The sequence below is a fragment of the Trachemys scripta genome, chromosome 2 (assembly GCF_013100865.1).
Source record: "Trachemys scripta elegans isolate TJP31775 chromosome 2, CAS_Tse_1.0, whole genome shotgun sequence".
In the NCBI taxonomy this organism is placed as follows: Eukaryota; Metazoa; Chordata; order Testudines; family Emydidae; genus Trachemys; species Trachemys scripta.
In genome coordinates, this window is record NC_048299.1 from 121,567,624 (window position 1) to 121,587,012 (window position 19,389).

The following is a 19,389-nucleotide window of genomic DNA, read 5'->3' on the forward strand; positions in this document are numbered from 1 at the left end:
GAATTCATGAACTAAGCGAACGAGTTGTATTCCCCTCTATTTGGCACTGATGAGGCCATACCTGGTGTATTGCATCCAGTTTGGACAAATTGGAGAGAGTCCAGCGGAGGACAACGAAAATGATTAGGGGGCTGGGGCACATGACTTATAAGGTGAGGCTGAGGGAACTGGGCTTATTTAGTCTGCAGAAGAGAAGAGTGAGGGGGGATTTGATAGCAGCCTTCAACTACCTGAAGGGGGGTTCCAAAGAGGATGGAACTAGACTGTTCTCAGCGGTGGCAGATGACAGAACAAGGAGTAATGGTCTCAAGTTGTAGTGGGGGAGGTTTAGGTTGGATATTAGGAAAAACTTTTTCACTAGGAGGGTGGTGAAGCACTGGAATGCGTTACCTAGGGAGGTGGTGGAATCTCCTTCCTTAGAGATTTTTAAGGTCAGGCTTGACAACGCCCTGGCTGGGATGATTTAGTTGGGGCTTGGCCCTGCTTTGAGCAGGGGGTTGGATAGATGACCTCCTGAAGTCCCTTCCATCCCTGATATTCTGATACTGAGTAATAAATGTATCCAAAATATAATATCTCAACTTCTCAGGTCAGCACAGCCAGATTTTTGTAACCATCATTTTACAGTGGTCAGAAGGGAGAGGCAATGGTCAAATTGATTTAGGATTTTATAGTATGGTTGAGTTGCAACTGGATTAAGCAGAGATCTTGAATAGGCTTTGATGGAAAAGCCAACTTTCTGTAATCAAACATAGATTTTTTTTTTCTTTCAATGCTCAGGTATCTCAGAAAGCTATTTTATGTATCCGAAAGGAGACCTTTGCAATATTACTTCAAGAAAGCTGAAAATATCTGAGGGCATTTATGGGAAAAAATTGGAAGAGTAATTTTTCATCAGTCCCATCTACACTTTTGGAACACTACACTTTTACTGTGGCTCCAGGATTAAGTCTCCAGGATTAAACCCGCATTGTTTATATATTTTAATTTCTTCTTTACAGATCTATTTAACTTATTGATAAATTTATTTTTCCTTTTTCTTTAAGGAGACAGTGGTCCCTAGTGGATCCAACAGTGAGCTGAGATTTAGAAGAGCTGGGTTCTATTCCTGCTCTGCTACTAGTATGTCGGGGTGACTTGGGCAAGTAAGTGTGCCTCAGTTTTCCTCATCTGTAAAATGGGGATAATAAAACAACCTCCTTTATAAACTTCTGTGAGATTTACCAATGAAAAGTGCTATATTAGGATATTACTAATTTCTTTTATTTATATTAATACAATCTTTAAACCATTTAGGTCCAGATTCATAGGTTCCAAGGCCAAAAGGGACATTGTGGTCATCTAGCCTGATCTCATGTAAAACACAGGCCATAGAACTTCCCCAAAATAATTCACAAAGCAGATCTTGCATATCTTTTAGAAGAGCATCCAGTCTTGATTTTAAAATAGTGAGTTATGGAGAATCCACCTCGACCCTTGATAAGTTGTTCTAATGGTTAATTACCCTCACTATTAAAAATGTATACCATATTTCCAATCTGAATTTGTCTAGCTTCAACTTCCAGTCATTGGATTGTTATACCTTTCTCTTCTAGATTGAGGAGCCCATTATTAAATATTTGTTCCCCATGTAGGTACTTATAGACTGTAATCAAGTCACCCCTTTTTTGTTAAACCAGCTAGATTGAGCTCCTGGAGTTTCTCACTATAAAGCACGTTTTCCAATCATCTCACGGCTCTTCTCTGAATACTCTCTAATTTATCAACATTCTTCTTGAATTGTGGACACCAGAACTGGACACCGTACTAAAGCAGCGGTTGCATCAGTGCCAAATTCAGAGGTAATATAGCCTCTCTACTCCTACTTGAATTTCCCCTGTTTATGCATCCAAGGATCACATTAACCCTTCTGCCACAGTGTTGCACTGGAAGCTCATGTTCAGCTGATTATCCAATATGAACCATAAATCTTTTTTTCAGAGTCACTGCTTCCCTGGATAGTCTCTCATCCTGTAAGAATAGCCTACATTTGTTGTTCCTAGATGTATACATTTACATTTAGGAGTATGAAAATGCATATTGTTTGCTTACACCCTGCTTAACAAGCTATCCAGATAGCCATGAATTAGTGACCTGTCCTCTTCACTGTTTACCATTACCCCAATATTTGTCATCTGCAAACTTTATCAGTGAAGATTTCATTTTTTTTCTAAGTATTCAAGATCATTTTCTTCTGAATTGTCAATGATTCAGAAACAAGTAATGCCGTTTTTGATACCTTTCTCTGATACCTTCATTGCCAGCTCCTTTCTTCCTTGAACCTGGAGTATTGATGACATTTCCTGAACCTGGCTGTCTAGGAACTCCTCAGCTTCTCTGTAGTGTCTCTATTTGTCCTTTCAAATCCAAGAATCTTTTCTTCCAGCCTATCCACCAACTTGTATTTCATGCATAGGAAGTCCCTTCTGGCTTCTTGTAGAAAAGTAAACAGCACATCCATCACTGTGGTCGGCTGTAGTTAAATACATGCTTGGGGGGTAGGGAGGGTGGAGCGAGAAGCTAGCTGCAAGAAGCCTTCCACCTTTTTTCTTACCTGCATGCTGAAACCAGGTGCCATTTTTATAAGTAGCCCCATAATGCTTTGGGGATATCTGAAGAAATCTCCCTAAAGTCATGGGACAGTTTGTGTAATGCCAACAGACCCCAGTCGTTGGCGGGCAGGATTGAACCGGGTATCTCTGGAGCTTAGTGCATGAGCCTTTACTGCATGAGCTAAAAGCCAGCTCGCTGTTAGCTAAGGCTGTAAAGCAGACTCATTTTATATCTCTAAGGGCTTGTCTTCAGTACCCGCCCGGATCGGTGGGTAGAAATTGATCTCTCGGGGATCAATTTATCGCATCTCGTCAGGACACAATAATAGATTCCCGGAGTCGACGCGCATACTCCACCAGCCCAGGTAGGAGTAAGCGCCGTTGACGGGGGAGCTGCGGCGGTCGATTTGCCGCCATCCTCACAGCTGGGTAAGTCAGATCAGATACGTTGAATTCAGCTACGCTATTCCCGTAGCTGAATTTGTATATCTGAAATCGATTTCCCCCCACCCCGTAGTGTAGACGTAGCCTAAGTTGTCTCAGTGCCCACTTAGATGGGACAGAACACCCCACCCAGAAGGTGTGTAGGTTACATTTGCATATTGTATTTTAATGTATGTTGATTTGCTGATGTTCTGCAGCAATAAAAGGAAAACATTGGAATAATCCCCTCTGTGCTATAATTTTTTTTTAATGAAAATTATTTACTTTTAGTTACATTTGACCCAAGCACCATTGAATTTAGTCTTGGAGCTCTTTCCCCGCTACCCCCACTATTCTTTAATTAGAAAATTAGGCAGTGCTGGTGTAATTAGTCTATGCTGCTATGTAAGGAAATAAATTTAATTAAATCTATAAGTATGAAATGAGAGTAGTCTAAATCTGCTAATTGGACTGGCTACTGTTGTCAGATGCTACCGGTGTGGTGCTTCTGCTTTCTCCTGTTGATATCACTCGGCTGCATGCGTGTGTTCCCTCTGTGTGCTGCCCCAGCTCTGCGCAGATAGCTGACGCAGCAAACCTGACGAGAACCCCCAATAACCAGAGTCTAGTAAGATGCAAAGTCACTTTGACTAGGTTTGTTGCAATCTCGGACACAATGGCAGTTCCCCGTAGATTACTTAGTCTACCGGGCATACTACGAGAAAGTGCCTCTTGGCAAGGACCCGGCTCAGTGGTGGGACTTTCCACTGTCCCCGTGGCCGGACAAAGACACCACCCCAGGGATACATTCTTATACACAGGTACAAACAAGTTACACATCACTCCTGACGTATTGAGGTGCAACCCCTCTACGTAGCAAGATACAACCCCTCTACGTAGTAAGGTGCCGCCTCTCACCTTGTATGTGTTGGTTCGATCAAAACAACTCTATTCATCATTTTACCCTTTTGCCCTGGGGGGGAGGGATAGCTCAGTGGTTTGAGCATTGGCCTGCTAAACCCAGGGTTGTGAGCTCAATCCTTGAGGGGGCCATTTAGGGAGCTGGGGCAAAAATCTGCCTGGGGATTGGTCCTGCTTTGAGCAGGGGGTTGGACTAGATGACCCCCTGAGGTCCCTTCCAACCCTGACATTCTATGATTGGCATGGGCCAGCCTGTTCGATGTTATCTGTGGAATGTTCCCGTATGGTATCTTTTGGTACCATGTTTATAACTTTGCTAGGTAAATATATATTTATGCAACATCAGCCCTTTCCTTGCCAGCTTCTGTGAGCAGGGCCTGCCTCTGGCTCACAGCTTAACTTTGCTTTATGTTAGCAAAGTCTTGACCATTACTTTAGTTAAGGCCTCAGGCCTCATACTGGGCCTCTGATACCAAGGTTTATATCTCAGGGCCTCCTCTTACTACAGCTACAAGCTTTACAGTAGTGAATGATGCATTCCCTAAAAAGTGTCCCCTAGGAAGAAACAATAAACATATTAAGCCTTGGTCAAAGCAGTATCCAAATAGGACAAGATTCGTATCCACTGAAATTCAGCATAAAAGAAAATGATGTTATGGAATGTCATTTTGTAACTCAGCACTTGGGGGAGGTCTCCTTACAGACAAAAAATGGTGGTTTCTGGGTTTTTTTTTTTTTTTTCCCGTTTCATTAACTGATGGGGAAAATCCACTCTGTTTTTAAAAAAAGTCTGACTGATTTGCTTGGGAACTTTTACATACTTGTTGCAATAACACAGTACTAAGTGCCCAATCCACCTCCCACTGATGTAAACAGAGTCCCACAGACTTTAGTAGGAATTGAATCAGGTCCTAACTTCTTAAAAAAACAAAAAACATTTTTTCTTAAATTTAAAGATAATTGTTTTTCTTGAACAACTTTAGATCTTTGGATGAGAGGTATTCTTTGGTGTAAGTGTAATGTATGTTGTTAGTTATCAGCATTGGCTCACATGGTTTTATATCAAATCTAGGAAAAACTAAATGGTTTCAGCCAATTTTCATATAAATTTTTCTTGGTTCAAATGAACCCAAACCTCAAGTAGAAATTTTGGGGAGTGGGGGAGGAGGGTTAGCTCAAGTAAACCGCAACAGAAATCCCTGAATACCTTTCAAACTGAAATAGTCATGTTCCTTTCAGCTGTAACAGACTGACAAAGGACTTTATTCTCTTTTATTAAGGGGGGAGGGATTTGAAGTAATGGTTTAATTAATTAATGTTTAAATTAATATTTTCCCCTAATGAAACACATAGCACCTGCTCTGGGCTTGTCTACATTGGAAAGTTTTGTCAATGAAACTGTCGACACAAAAAAATAGATAAAATCGAAGTTGCCAAAGTGAGTCTACATTTGCTCCCTCTGTTAACAGATCATGTCCACATTTGGAGCACCATTGTCGACAGCACGAGCAATGCACTGTGGGTATGTATCCCACAGTGCCTGGCGACACCAGCTGTCGCCAGGTGTTGTGGGAAGGCGGAAACGGAGTGTGGCGCATCCTGGGACGTGCAAAATGTGTCTCAGCCCTCCGATGGCTTCAGACTTCCTTTTGCACCGTTTTTCCAACTGTCAGTCTTTGTAGTGCTCACCAGCATCTGCAGTGAGAGAGGATGGATGCCATACTGCTCTCCTAGGTGCTGTTAACTGTCGTGAGACCATCGTGCATGGCAGCAGAGTTACGCGCAAAGTTACTGACAGAGGATGAATCGCAGGCACCCAAGTGTGATATGGACAGCAGCAACTTATCAGTGCTTTTGGCATTCACAGAGCAGCTACATACGGTAAATCGTCACTTTTGGACTTGGAAAACAAGCACTGATTGGTGGGATCGCATTGTCATGCAGGTGTGAGAGGACAACCAGTGGGTACAGAACTTTAGGATGTGTAAAGCAACCTTCATGGAGCTATGTGCTGAGCTGGCCCCTGACCTGCAGAGCAAGGACACCAGATTGAGAGCTGCCCTTGCGGTAGAGAAGCGTTTTGCAATCGCTGTGTGGAAGCTGCTACTGGTCAGTTGCAAATCAATTTGGAGTGGGGAAGTCCACTGTTTGGAGCTGTATTACTCAAGTGTGCAGGGCAATAAATCGCATCCTGCTGTGGAGGACCATGACTCTGGGAAATGTGCATGAAATAGTGGATGGCTTTGCAGAGATGGGTTTCTCTAACTGCGGCGGGGCGATTGATAGCACACACATTCCAATTTTAGCGCTAGACCACCTTGCATCTGAATACATCAATAGGAAGGGATACTTCTCCATGGTGTTGTAGGCACCTGTGGATCGGCGAGGGTGTTTCAGGGACATCAATGCAGGCTAGTCTGGAAAGGTGCTTGACACACGCATCTTCAGGAACAGTGGCCTATACAGAAAGCTGCAGGCAGGGAATTTCTTTCCAGACCACAAGATCACAGTGGGGGTGTGTGGAAATGCCCATAGTAATCCTGGGAGACCCGTCTTACCCCTTACAGCCCTGGCTCATGAAACCTTACACAGGGCACCTGGACTGCAGCAAGAAGTGTTTTAACAACAGGCTGAGGGTATGTCTACACTATGAAATTAGGTCGAATTTATAGAAGCTGGTTTTATAGAAATCGGTTGTATACAGCCGATTGTGTGTGTCCCCACATAAAATGCTCTAAGTGCATTAAGTCAGCAGACTGCGTCCACAGTACTGAGGCTAGCATCGACTTCCGGAGCATTGCACTATGGGTAGCTATCCCCCAGTTCCCCCAGTCTCCACCACCCATTGGAATTCTGGGTTGAGAGCCCAATGCCTGAATGATGCAAAACAGTGTCGCGGCGGGTTCTGGGTACATGTTGCCAGGCCCCTCCCCCTCAGTCAGAGCAATGGCAGACAATCTATTCGCGCCTTTTTACCTGGGTTACCTGTGCAGACAACGTACCACGCCAAGCATGGAGCCCGCTCAGCTCACCATCACCATCATCTGGGTGCCGGCAGACGTGGTACTGCATTGCTACCTTTTGGCAGTAGACGGTGCAGTATGACTGGTAGCCTTCATCGGTGATCTGGGTGCTGGCAAACGTGGGGCTGCATTGCTACACATCAGCAGCCCCTTGCTTTTTGGCAGTAGATGGTGTATTACGACTGGTTCGATCAGATGATGGCTGAAACTCTGTATGTCCCCCAGTCATATTCTGCTGCCTTCCCAATGATTATGGCGGCTATCAGTCGTAGTACACTATTTTCTGCCAAGCACCCAGAAGATGCCGAGGGCTATCAGTCATGCTGCACCATCTGCTGCCAGCTTAAGATGTAAAAATTAGATGGACCAGATTTGTTCTATATTCATTTGCTTCCCCCTCCCTCCGTGAAATCAATGGCCTGCTAACCCAGGGTTTTGAGTTCAATCTTTGGGGGGGCTATTCTGTGTGACAGTTGTTTGTGTTTCTCCCTGATGCACAGCCACTTTTCTTGATTTTAATTCCCTGTACCTGTACGCCATGTCATCACTCGCCCCTCCCTCCATCAGACAATAGTTTTGCACCTTTTTTCAGACCAGACGCCATAGCAGGGGGATCATGGAGCCCACTCAGATCACCGCGGCAATTATGAGCACTATGAACACCACACGCATTGTCCTGGAGTATATGCAGAGCCAGGACATGCCAAAGCAAAACTAGGACGAGCCGATGAGGCGACTGCAGCGCGGTGACGAGAGTGATGAGGTAATTGACATGGACCTCTCACAAAGTACAGGCCCCAGCAATGTGCAAATCATGGTGTTACTGGGGCAGGTTCATGCAGTGGAATGCCGATTCTGGGCCCGGGAAACAAGCACAGACTGGTGGGACCACATCGTGTTGCAGGTGTGGGACAATTCCCAGTGGCTGCGAAATTTTTGCATGCGTAAGGGCACTTTCATGGAATTTTGTGACTTGCTTTCCCCTGCCCTGAAGCGCCAGAATACCAGGATGAGAGCAGCCCTCACAGTTGAGAAGCGAGTGGTAATAGCCCTGTGGAAGCTTGCAACGCCAGACAGCTACCGGTCAGTCGGGAATCAATTTGGAGTGGGCAAATCTACTGTGGGGGCTACTGTGATCCAAGTTGCCAGGGCAATCAAAGACCTGGTGATATCAAGGGTAGTGACTCTGGGAAACGTGCAGGCCATAGTGGATGGCTTTGCTGCAATGGGATTCCCAAACTGTGGTGGGGCGATAGATGGAACTCACATCCCTATCTTGGCACCGGAGCACCAAGTCACCGAGTACATAAACCGCAAGGGGTACTTTTCAATGCTGCTGCAAGCCCTGGTGGATCACAAGGGACATTTCACCAACATCAATGTGGGATGGCCGGGAAAGGTACGTGATGCTTGCGTCTTCAGGCACTCTGGTCTGTTTCGAAAGCTGGAGGAAGGGACTTTCTTCCCGGACCAGAAAATAACCGTTGGGGATATTGAAATGCCTATCGTGATCCTTGGGGACCCAGCCTACCCCTTAATGCCATGGCTCATGAAGCCATACACAGGTAGCCTGGACAGTAGTCAGGACCTTTCAACTACAGGCTGAGCAAGTGCCAAATGGTGGTGGAATGTGCATTTGGACATTTAAAAACACGCTGGTGCAGCTTACTGACTCGCTCAGACCTCAGCAAAAAGAATATCCCCATTGTTATTGCTGCATGCTGTGCGCTCCACAATATCTGTGAGTAAGGGGGAGACATTTATGGTGGGGTGGGAGGTTGAGGCAAATCACCTGGCCACTGATTACGTGCAGCCAGACACCAGGGCGGTTAGAAGAGCACAGCAGGGAGTGGTGCGCATCAGAGAAGCTTTGAAAACAAGTTTTTGTGACTGGCCAGGCTATGGTGTGAAACTGTTTGTTTGTTTGTCCTTGATGAACCCTCTGCCCCCCTCCCCACCTGTTTCACTCTACTTCCCTGTAAACCAACCACCCCACCCTCCCCTCCCCCCTTTGAGTACCTCTTGCAGAGGCAATAAAGTCATTGTTACTTCACATTCATGCATTCTTTATTTATTAATTCATCACACAACTAGGGGGATAATTGCCAAGGTAGTCCGGGATGGGTGGGGGAAGAGGGAAGGAAAAGGACACACTGCAGTTTAAAACTTTAACTCTTATTGAAAGCCAACCTTCTGATGCTCGGGCAATCATCTGGGGTGGAGTGACTGGGTGTCCGGGGCCCCCCACTGTGTTCTTGGGCATCTGGGTAAAGAGGCTGTGGAACTTGGGGAGGACGGCTGTTGGTTACACACGGGCTGTAGTGGCGGTTTCTGCTCCTGCTGCCTTTCCTGCAGCTTAACCATACGCTGGAGCATATCAGTTTGATGCTCCAGCAGCCGGAGCATCGACTCTTGCCTTCTGTCTGCAAGCTGACGCCACCTATCATCTTCAGCCTGCCACTTGCTCTGTTCAGCCCACGATTCAGCCCGCCACCTCTCCTCTCGTTCATATTGTGCTTTTCTGTAGTCTGACATTGACTGACTGCCTCCACGCATTCTGCTGTGCTCTGTCAGCGTGGGAGGACATCTGGAGCTCCGAGAACATATCATTCCGAGTCCGCCATTTTCTCCTTCTAATCTTCGCTAGCCTCTGTGAAGGAGAAACATTTGCAGCTGGTGGAGGAGAAGGGAGAGGTGGTTTAAAAAAGACACATTTTAGAGAACAATGGGTACACTCCTTCATGTTAAATTTTGCTGTTCACATTACACAGCACGTGTGCTTTCGTTACAAAGTCGCATTTTTCCTCTTATATTGAGGGCCTGGGGGTTTGGTGTGAGAGATCATTCATGCAGTGCCAGGCAACAGATTTCGGCTTGTAGGCAGGCATGGTAAGCCACAGTCTTTTGGCTTTTTTAACCTTCTTAACATGTGGGAATGGTTTCAAACAGTAGCGCCCTCATTTCCCATACCAAGCACCCCTTGGGTTGGCCATTTAAAATGGGTTTGCAATGTAAAAGGAGGGGCTGCGGTTTCCAGGTTAACATGCAGCACAAACCCAACTACAGCCCAACACACACAATTATCTGGGATGATCACTTCACCCCTCCCACCTACCGTGTGGCTAACAGCGGGGAACATTTCTGTTCAGCCGAGCAGGAACGGGCACCTCTGAATGTCCCCTTAATAAAATCACCCAATTTCAACCAGGTGACTGTGAATGATATCACTCTCCTGAGGATAACAAAGAAATAAGGAATGGATGTTGTCTGCATGCCACCGAACACCGGGACCATATGCTGCCATGCTCTGTTATGCAATGATTCCAGACTACATGCTACTGGCCTGGTGTGGTAAAGTGTCCTACCATGGCGGACGGGATAAGGTAGCCCTCCCCAGAAATCTTTTGCAAAGGCTTTGGGAGTACATGAAGGAGAGCTTTCTGGAGATGTCCCTGGAGGATTTCCGTTCCATCCCCATACACGTTAACAGACTTTTCCAGTAGCTGTAATGGCCGTGATTGCCAGGGCAAATTAATCATTAAACACGCTTGCTTTTAAACCATGTGTAATATTTACAAAGGTACACTCACAAGAGGTCCCCTGTGTGCCCTCAGGGTCTGGGAGCATGCCTTGGGTGAGTTCGGGGGTTACTGGTTCCATTTTAGTGTGTACGCTATTGCTGTTTTGTTGCCAAAAGGCAGTTTTTGGTGATAAAACTTGCCTGTGTAGACAAGCCCTCTGTTTCTATAAACCAAGTGATTGATTCTGAATCACTTTTTATGGAAGAGTTACCTTGGAAACAAACCCATGCACCAGATGTGTCACAACCATCTTTCTGCAATTAGATGATCCAGTCCCCTGGCAGAAAACAATGCCACTTTATTTAACGAAGGTAGGCACTTCTAGGTCAAAACAATACAGATTTGTACTTTATGCTGCTCTGTGAAGCCATTCCACAAAAAGCTAGAGAAGAAAATTAGGGGAAATTTAAAGGAAACTTTTACTTTTGGGGTGTCATATTTAGATGATTAAAACAAAACAAAAAATATTTAGAGCCTTTTTATTATTATGGTAACCAAGTGGAACCAGGAGGTGATTGGTGACTCTTTCTTCTGAGGGGGACAGAGGCACCCATCTGTCGCCCTGACAAGGCATCCTGGGAAGTATGCTGCCTGCCAGAGGCCCATTACCAAGATGTTATGGAGGGATTGTTGAGCATCATCCAGCCCTTTGACTACTACCCCACGCTACTCATCCATGTGGGCACTAATGATACTGCGAGGTATGACCTTCAGCAGATCAGAAGTGATTACAGGGTTCTGGGAGTATGGGTGAAGGAGTTGAGAATGCAGGTGGTGGTCTCTTTGATCATTCCGGTCCAGGGTAGGGGTCTGGGCAGAGACAGATGCATTCTGGAGGTGAATGCCTGTCTGTGAGGATGGTGTCTCCAGGAGGGCTTAGGATTCCTTGACCACGGGATGCTACTCCAGGAAGGACTACTAAGCAGAGATGGGGCCCACCTTTCAAGGAAGGGGAAGAGCATATTTGGATACAGACTGGCTAACCTAGGAAGGCTTTAAACTAGGTTTGAAGGGGGCAGGTGACCAAAGCCCACAGGTAAGTCACGAACATGGAGACCTGGGAGAAGGTTTGGAATTTGGGAGGAGCATGGGCTGTTATAGCAGGGATAAAGGAGAGACAAGACAGAACTGGGGTGGGGGGAGAATCAATTCAGTATCTTAGATATCTATATACTAATGCGAGAAGTATGGTAAATAAGCAGGAAGAACTAAAAATGCTAGTAAATAAACACAACTATGACATCACAGAGACTGGTGGGATAATACACATGACTAGAATATTGGTATAGAAGGATACAGCTTCCTCAGGAAGAATAGGCGGGGGAAAAGGGAGAAGGTGTTGCCTTATTTATTAAAAATGTATACACTTGGACTGAGCTTGAGATGGAAATAGGAGACTTGTTGAAAGTTTTTGGGTAAGGATAAAAGGGGTAAAAAACAATGGTGATGTCATGGTAATGGTCTACTACAGACCACCTAACCAGGAAGAAGTGGATGAGGCTTACAAAATCAGACATTATTAATGGCACAAGAGGAAACTATCCCACTGTGTAGGAAAAATAGGAAGTATGGCAGGAGACCACCCTGGTTTAACCATGAGATCTTCAATGATCTAAAAATTAAAAAAATCCTATAAATTAGGTCAAATTACAAAGTATGAATATAAACAAATAATATAAGTATGTAGGGACAAAATTAGAAAGGCCAATGCACAAAATAAGATCAAACGAGCCAGAGACATAAAGGGTAACAAGAAAACATTCTATAAATACAGTAGAAGCAAGAAGAAGAACAGGGACAGGGTAGCCTGTTACTTAATGGGGGGGGGGGGGAAATAATAACGGAAAATGTGGAAATGGCAGAGGTGCTTAATGACTTCTTTGTTTCGGTTTTCACCAAGAAGGTTGGTGGTGATTGGACATCTAACATAGTGAATGCGAGTGAAAATGAGGTAGGATCAGAAGAGGCTAAAATAGGGAAAGAACAAGTTAAAAATTACTAGACAAATTTGTCTTCAAGTCACCAGGGCCTGAATACTCAAGGAGCTGACTGAAGAGATATCTGAGCCATTAGCAATTATCTTTGAGAAGTCATGGAAGATGGGAGAGATTCTAGAAGACTGGAAAAAGGTAAATATAGTGCCAATCCGTAAAAAGGGAAATACGGACAACCCAGGGAATTACAGACCAGTCATCTTAAGTTCTGTACCCAGAAAGATAATGGAGCAAATAATTAAGCAATCAATTTGCAAACGTCTAGAAGATAATAAGATGAAAAGTAACAGTCAGCAAGAATTTGTTGTGTTGAACCAACCCTTTCTTTGACAGGGTAACAAGCCTTGTGGCTGGGGGGAGCGGTAGACATGGTACATCTTGACTTTAGTAAACCGTTTGATTCTGTCTCGCATGACCTTCTCATAAACAAACTAGGGATATGCAACCTACATGGAGCTACTATAAGGTGGGTGCATAACTGTTTGGAAAACCATTCCCAGAGAGTAGTTATCGGTGGTTTATAGTCATGCTGGAAGGGCATAACAAGTGGGGTCCTGTAGGGATCAGTTCTGCATCTGATTCTGTTCAATATCTTCATCAATGATTTAGATAAAGTTGGCAGACGATACCCAAGCTGGGAGGGGTTGCAAGTGCTTTGGAGGATAGGATTAAAATTCAGAATGACCTGGACAGACTGGAGAAATGGTCTGAAGTAAATAGGATGAAATTCAATAAGGACAAATGTAAAATACTCCACTTAGGAGGGAACAATCAGTGGCACACATACAAAATGGGAAATGACTGCCTAGGAAGGAGGACTGCAGAAAGGGATCTGGGGGTCATAATGGACCACAAGCTAAATATGAGTCAACAGTGTAACACTGTTAGGAAAAAAAGCAAACATCATTCTGGGATGTATTAGTAGGAGTGTTGTAAGCAAGACGAGAGAAGTAATTCTTCCGCTCTGCTCCATGCTGATTAGGCCTCCACTGTAGTATTGTGTCCAGTTCTGGGTGCTATACTTCAGGAAGGATGTGGACAAATTGGAGAGAGTCCAGAGAAGAGCAACAAAAATGATTAAAGGTCTAGAAAATATAAACTATAAGGGAAGATTGGAAAAAATTGGGTTTGTTTAGTTTGGAAAAGAGAAGACATAACAGTTTTCAAGTACTGTATGTAAAAGGTTGTTACAAGAGGAAGAAAAATGGTTTTTCTTAACCTCTGAGGCTAGGACAAGAAGCAATGGGCTTAAATTTCAGCAAGGGAGGTTTAGGTTGGACAATAGGAAAAACTTCCTAACTGTCAGGTTGGTTAAACCTTGGAATAAATTGACTAGGGAGGTTGTGGAATCTCCATCATTGGAGATTTTTAAGAGCAGGTTAGACAAACACTTGTCAGGAATGGTCTAGAGAATTAGTCCTGACATGAGTGCAGGGGACTGGACTATCCTTCCTCTCAAGGTCCCTTCCAGTTCTATGATTCTATGATTATTAATTTATCAATATAATACTCATCACAGACTTCACAAATCTATGACAATCCTGACTAACATTTTAATAAGAAGGATAACAAATAATTATTAATTCAGTTAGTTTTTTTTTTTTTTGATGAATGATTATTCATGATAAAATTCATGGAACTTTCAGGTGTTAGATTTTGAAAAGTAACAGTCTTTGTCCTAATGTTCATAAATGAAAATAATTTGACTCTCCCAAGCATAGTGAACTAAATTCAGTGGCTTTTATTTCTGAAAGTACTTACTAATATTTTTCAAAATTACTATTATTCAACCAACAAAAATTGTGATATAAAAGGGCATGTGGGACAGGAAATGAAAACAGCATGTGCAATTCATTTTTTCCTTCATGTTATCCTGTATGAACTCTTCTCATGTTTTAGGTTTGCTGCTTTGTCTCTGTACCCCAGCAGTCCACTTGCTTGGATTCTGTTTCACCTTCCTTTGTGTATGATGTTTGCTGGGAAAGGAACTGATCAGAGAAGCAGCAGGCACAATGAATTGAAATTGCATTCTCCTTCACCAGTTGAACAGCGTCCCCAAAGTTTTGAAGCACTCTGGTTTTCCTCTTTTGATGTTTTGTACAGCAGTCAGAATGGTGTGGTCCCCTAGTCACAAGCAAGGATATTTATTTTTCTTTAAGCTGTTCTTTCCACAACAATCCTTTCAAGTTTGTCCTTCCCTTAAAATAGAAAATGTATAAATTCATCCATCATCACTCCCCAAAACAAAAATATTAACTCTGCAAAACAATACTTCCTGAATTTATTCTAAGATACTTCTTATGGTACAAGGGTGCTCACCTGCTTGTTAAGCAGGTGCCATTCAAAGTACACACAGAAATGATACCTCATATAAAAAGTGCTATTCTCAATGGTATCAATTTAAGGCTAAATTAGCAGTTTTTGATATAATCCATAATAATAACAGAATCATAGAATCATATAAGATTAGGGGTGGAAGAGACCTCAGGAGGGTATCTAGTCCAACACCCTGCTCAAGAAAGGCCCAACACCCAACTAAATCATCCCAGCCAGGGCTTTGTCAAGCAGAGCCTTAAAAACCTCTAAGGGTATGTCTACACTACAAAATTAGGTCAATTTAATAGAAGTCAATTTTTTTAGAAATTGATTTGATACCGTCGATTGTGTGTCCCCACTAAGCGCATTAAGTCGGCGGTGTGCATCCACAGTACCAAGGCTAGTGTCAACTTTCAGAGCGTTGCACTGTGGAAGCTTTCCCGGAGTCTCCGCCACCCACTGGAATTCTGGGTTGAGCTCCCAATGCCTGATGGGACAAAAACATTGTCGCGGGTGATTCTGGGTACATGTCGTCAGGCCTCCCTCCCTCCATGAAAGCAACGGCAAAAACTAGTTTCTCGCCTTTTTACCTGTGCAGATGACATACCACGGCAAGCATGGAGCCCGCTCAGCTCACTGTCACCGTATGTCTCCTGGGTGCTACTGGCAGACATGGTACTGCAGTGCTACACAGCAGCATCCCCTTGCCTTGCCTTGCGGACAGCAGACGGTGCAATACGACTGCTAATCATCATCGTCGTCCTGTGGGTGCTCCTGGATGACCTCCGTTAGGTTGGTCAGGGGCGCCTGGGCAGACATGGGAATGACTCCAGGTCATTCTCTTCTTTAAGTTTCGTCTAATGGAGATTCAGTCCTGCCTGGAATATCATGCCAGCTGGAGGCTTCTGTCTCAGGCTGCTCTCCCAGTCAGCAGCACCGCGCAGTCGCACCTACCCCAGCCTACCCCTTGCTCCCATGGCTCATGAAGCCTGGACAGTAGTAAGAAGCAGTTCAACTATAGGCTGAGCAAGTGCATAATGGTGGTAGAATGTGCCTTTGGACGTTTAAAAGCTAGATGGTGCAGTTTACTGACTCGGTTAGACTTCAGAGAAACCAATACTCCCATCGTCATTACTGCTTGATGTGTGCTCCACAATATCTGTGAGAGTAAGGGGGAGATGTTTATGGCAGGGTGGGATGTTGAGGCAAATCGCCTGGCTGCTGATTACGTGCAGCCAGACACCAGGGTGGTTAGAAGAGCACAGCAGGGCACACTGTGCATCAGAGAAGCTTTGAAAACCAGTTTCATGACTGGCCAGGCTATGGTGTGAAAGTTCTGTTTGTTTCTCCTTGATGAAAACCCGCCCCCTTGATTCACTCTACTTCCCTGTTAGGCACCCGCCCTCCTCTCCCCCCTTTGATCTTCGGTTGCGGAGGCAATAAAGTCATTGTTGTTTCAAATTCATGCATTCTTTATTAATTCATCACACAAATGGGGGGATAACTGTCAAGGTAGACTGGGAGGGGTGGGGGAGGAGGGAAGCACAGGGGTGGGGTAGTTGTAGGGGCACCCCCTAGAATGGCATGAAGCTCATCATAGAAGTGGCACGTCTGGGGCTCTGACGTGGAGAGTCCGTTTGCCTCTCTGGTTCTTTGGTAGGCTTGCCTGAGCTCCTTAAGTTTCATGCGTCACTCCTGCAGGTCCCTGTTATAACCTCTGTCCTTCATGCCCTTGGAGATTTTTTCAAATATTCTGGCATTTTGTCTTTTGGAACGGAGTTCGGATAACACAGATACATCTCTCCATACAGCGATCAGATGTAGTACCTCCCGTTCAGTCCATGCTGGAGCTCTTTTGCGATTCTGGGACTCCATGGTCACCTGTGCTGATGAGCTCTGCATGGTCACCTGTGCTGATCAGCTCGCCATGCTGGCCAAACAGGAAATGAAATTCAAAAGTTTGTGGGGCTTTTCCTGTCTACCTGGCCAGTGCATCTGAGTTGAGAGTGCTGTCCAGAGCAGTAACAATAGAGCACTCTGGGATAGCTCCCGGAGGCCAATACCATCGAATTGCGTCCACACTATCCCAAATTCGACCTAGCAAGGTTGATTTCAGCGCTAATCCCCTTGTCAGGGAGGAGTACAGAAATCGATTTTAAGAGCCCTTTAAGTTGACAAAACAGGCTTTGTTGTGTGGATGGGTGCAGGGTTAAATCGATCTAACGCTGCTAAATTCAACCTAAACTCATACTATAGACCAGGGCTAAGGATAGAAATTCTGCTACTTCCCTAGGTAACCCCTTCCAGTGCTTTACCACCTTCCCATTGAAATAGTTTTTCCTAATATCTAACCTACACCTCCCCCACTGCAACTTGAGACCATTGCTCCTTCTGTCATCTGCAACCACTGACAACAGCCAAGCTCCAGCCTCTTTGAAACCCCTATTCAGATAGTTGAAGGTTGCTATCTAATCCCCCATCACTCTTCTCTTCTGAGACTAAATAAGCCCAGTTCCCTCAGCCTCTCCTAATAAATTATGTGCATGGGATTTTCTAATCATTTTCACTGCCCTCCGCTGGACTCCCTTCCAGCCTGTAGCAGTGCATGGGATTCTTCCATCCTAAGTGCAGGACTTTGCACTTGTCCTTGTTAAACATCATCAGATTTCTTTTAGCCCAATCCTCTGATTTGTCTAGGTCACTCTGGACCCAATCCTTACCCTCCAGCATATCTACATCTACCTCTCCCACCAACTTAGTGTCATCCACAGACATGCCGAGGGTGCAATCCTTCCCATCATCCAGATCATTAATGAAGATGTTGAACAAAACTGGCCCTAGGACCGACTCCTGGGACACTCCACTTGATACGGCTGCCAACAAGACATTGATCACTACCCATTGAGCTGAATGATCTAGCCGGCTTTCTATCCACCTTATAGTCCCTTCATCCAATCCATATTTCTTTAACTTGCTGGCAAGAATACTGTGGGAGACCATAACAAAAGCTTTGCTAAAGTCAAGGTATATCGTATTACTGCTTTCCCCATATCCACAGAGCCAGTTATCTCATCATAGAAGGCAATCAGGTTGGTCAGGCATGACTTGCCCTTGGTTCATCCATGTTGACTGTTCTCATCCTCCAAGTGCTTTAAAATGGATTCCTTGAGAACCTGCCCAGGATTTTTCCAGGGACTGAGGTGAGGCTGACCTGTAGTTCTGTCTGTAGTTCCCCAGATTTTTCTTCTTCCCTTTTTTAAAGATGGTCATTATATTTGCTTTTTTCCAATTATCCGAGGCCTCCCCTGATCACCACTAGTTTTCAAAATAATGGCCAATGGCTCTGCAATCACATCAGCCAACTCCCTCATCACCCTCAGCTGCATTAGATCTGGGCCCATGGGCATGTCCAGCTTTTCTAAATAGTCCTTAACTTGTTATTTCACCACTGAGGGCTGCTCACCTCCTCTCCATACTCTGCTCCCCAGTGCAGAAGTCTGGGAGCTGACCTTGTCTGTGAAGACAGAGGCAAAAAAAAAGCATTGAGGACTTCAGCTTTTTCCACATCATCTGTCACTAGGTTGCCTCCTCCATTCAGTAAGGGTTCCACACTTTCCCTGACCTTCTTGTTGCTACCATACCTGTAGAAACCCTTCTTGTTACCCTTCACATCCCTTGCTAGCTGCAACTCCAATTGTGCTTTGGTCTTCCTGATTACACCCCTGCAAGCTCAAGCAATATTTTTATAATCCTCCCTAGTCATCTGTCCAAGTTTCCACTTCTTGTAAGCTTCCTTTTTGTGTTTTAAGCTTACCAAAGATTCCTCTGTTAAGTCAAGCTGGTCACCTGCTATATTTGCTATTCTTTCTGCACATCGGGATGGTGTGTTCCTGTGCCCTCAATAAAGCTTCTTTAAAATACAGCCAGCTCTCCTGGACTCCTTTCCCCCTCATATTAGCCTCCCAGGGGATCCCACTCTTTGCAGGATGAATTAGTGAATTGGAGTCTTCTTTCTCCACACATTAGTTTGTATATTTTAGCAAACATTCATGACTTGCATAGTATGGGTAACTTAGACTACAGATGTTCCCTTGTTTCAAATAGAATGTAGTTATCCCCTTGAAAGTTCTGGTTGGCTGAGCAACAACTGCACTGAACTCCCTGGATCTTTAATTGGAGATGAATATGTTCAGCATCTTGCAGGATCAGGCCACACAGTATAATTCTTATCCTTTCCTGATTGTTCCATTAGCAGATGGAAGACATCACATGCTTGATTGCATTATCTATAAATCGGGTGTATCTTACACAGTGCTAATTGCATTCTATAGTTTATCTTGACTCAGTGTTACCCTCTGGGAATAAAACATCTTTTGTTTTATGTACATCCTTTCTTATTATGAAATTATGCTATGCTAAATTGTGAGTGTTTAAGACATCTGTGATTTTCTCTTTTTTTAAAAAACTTTAAATATGAACTTAAAGTTAATTTGTTGACTTGAAATAATTTGTAATCATTTAGAATTCCTAATTTCCCCAG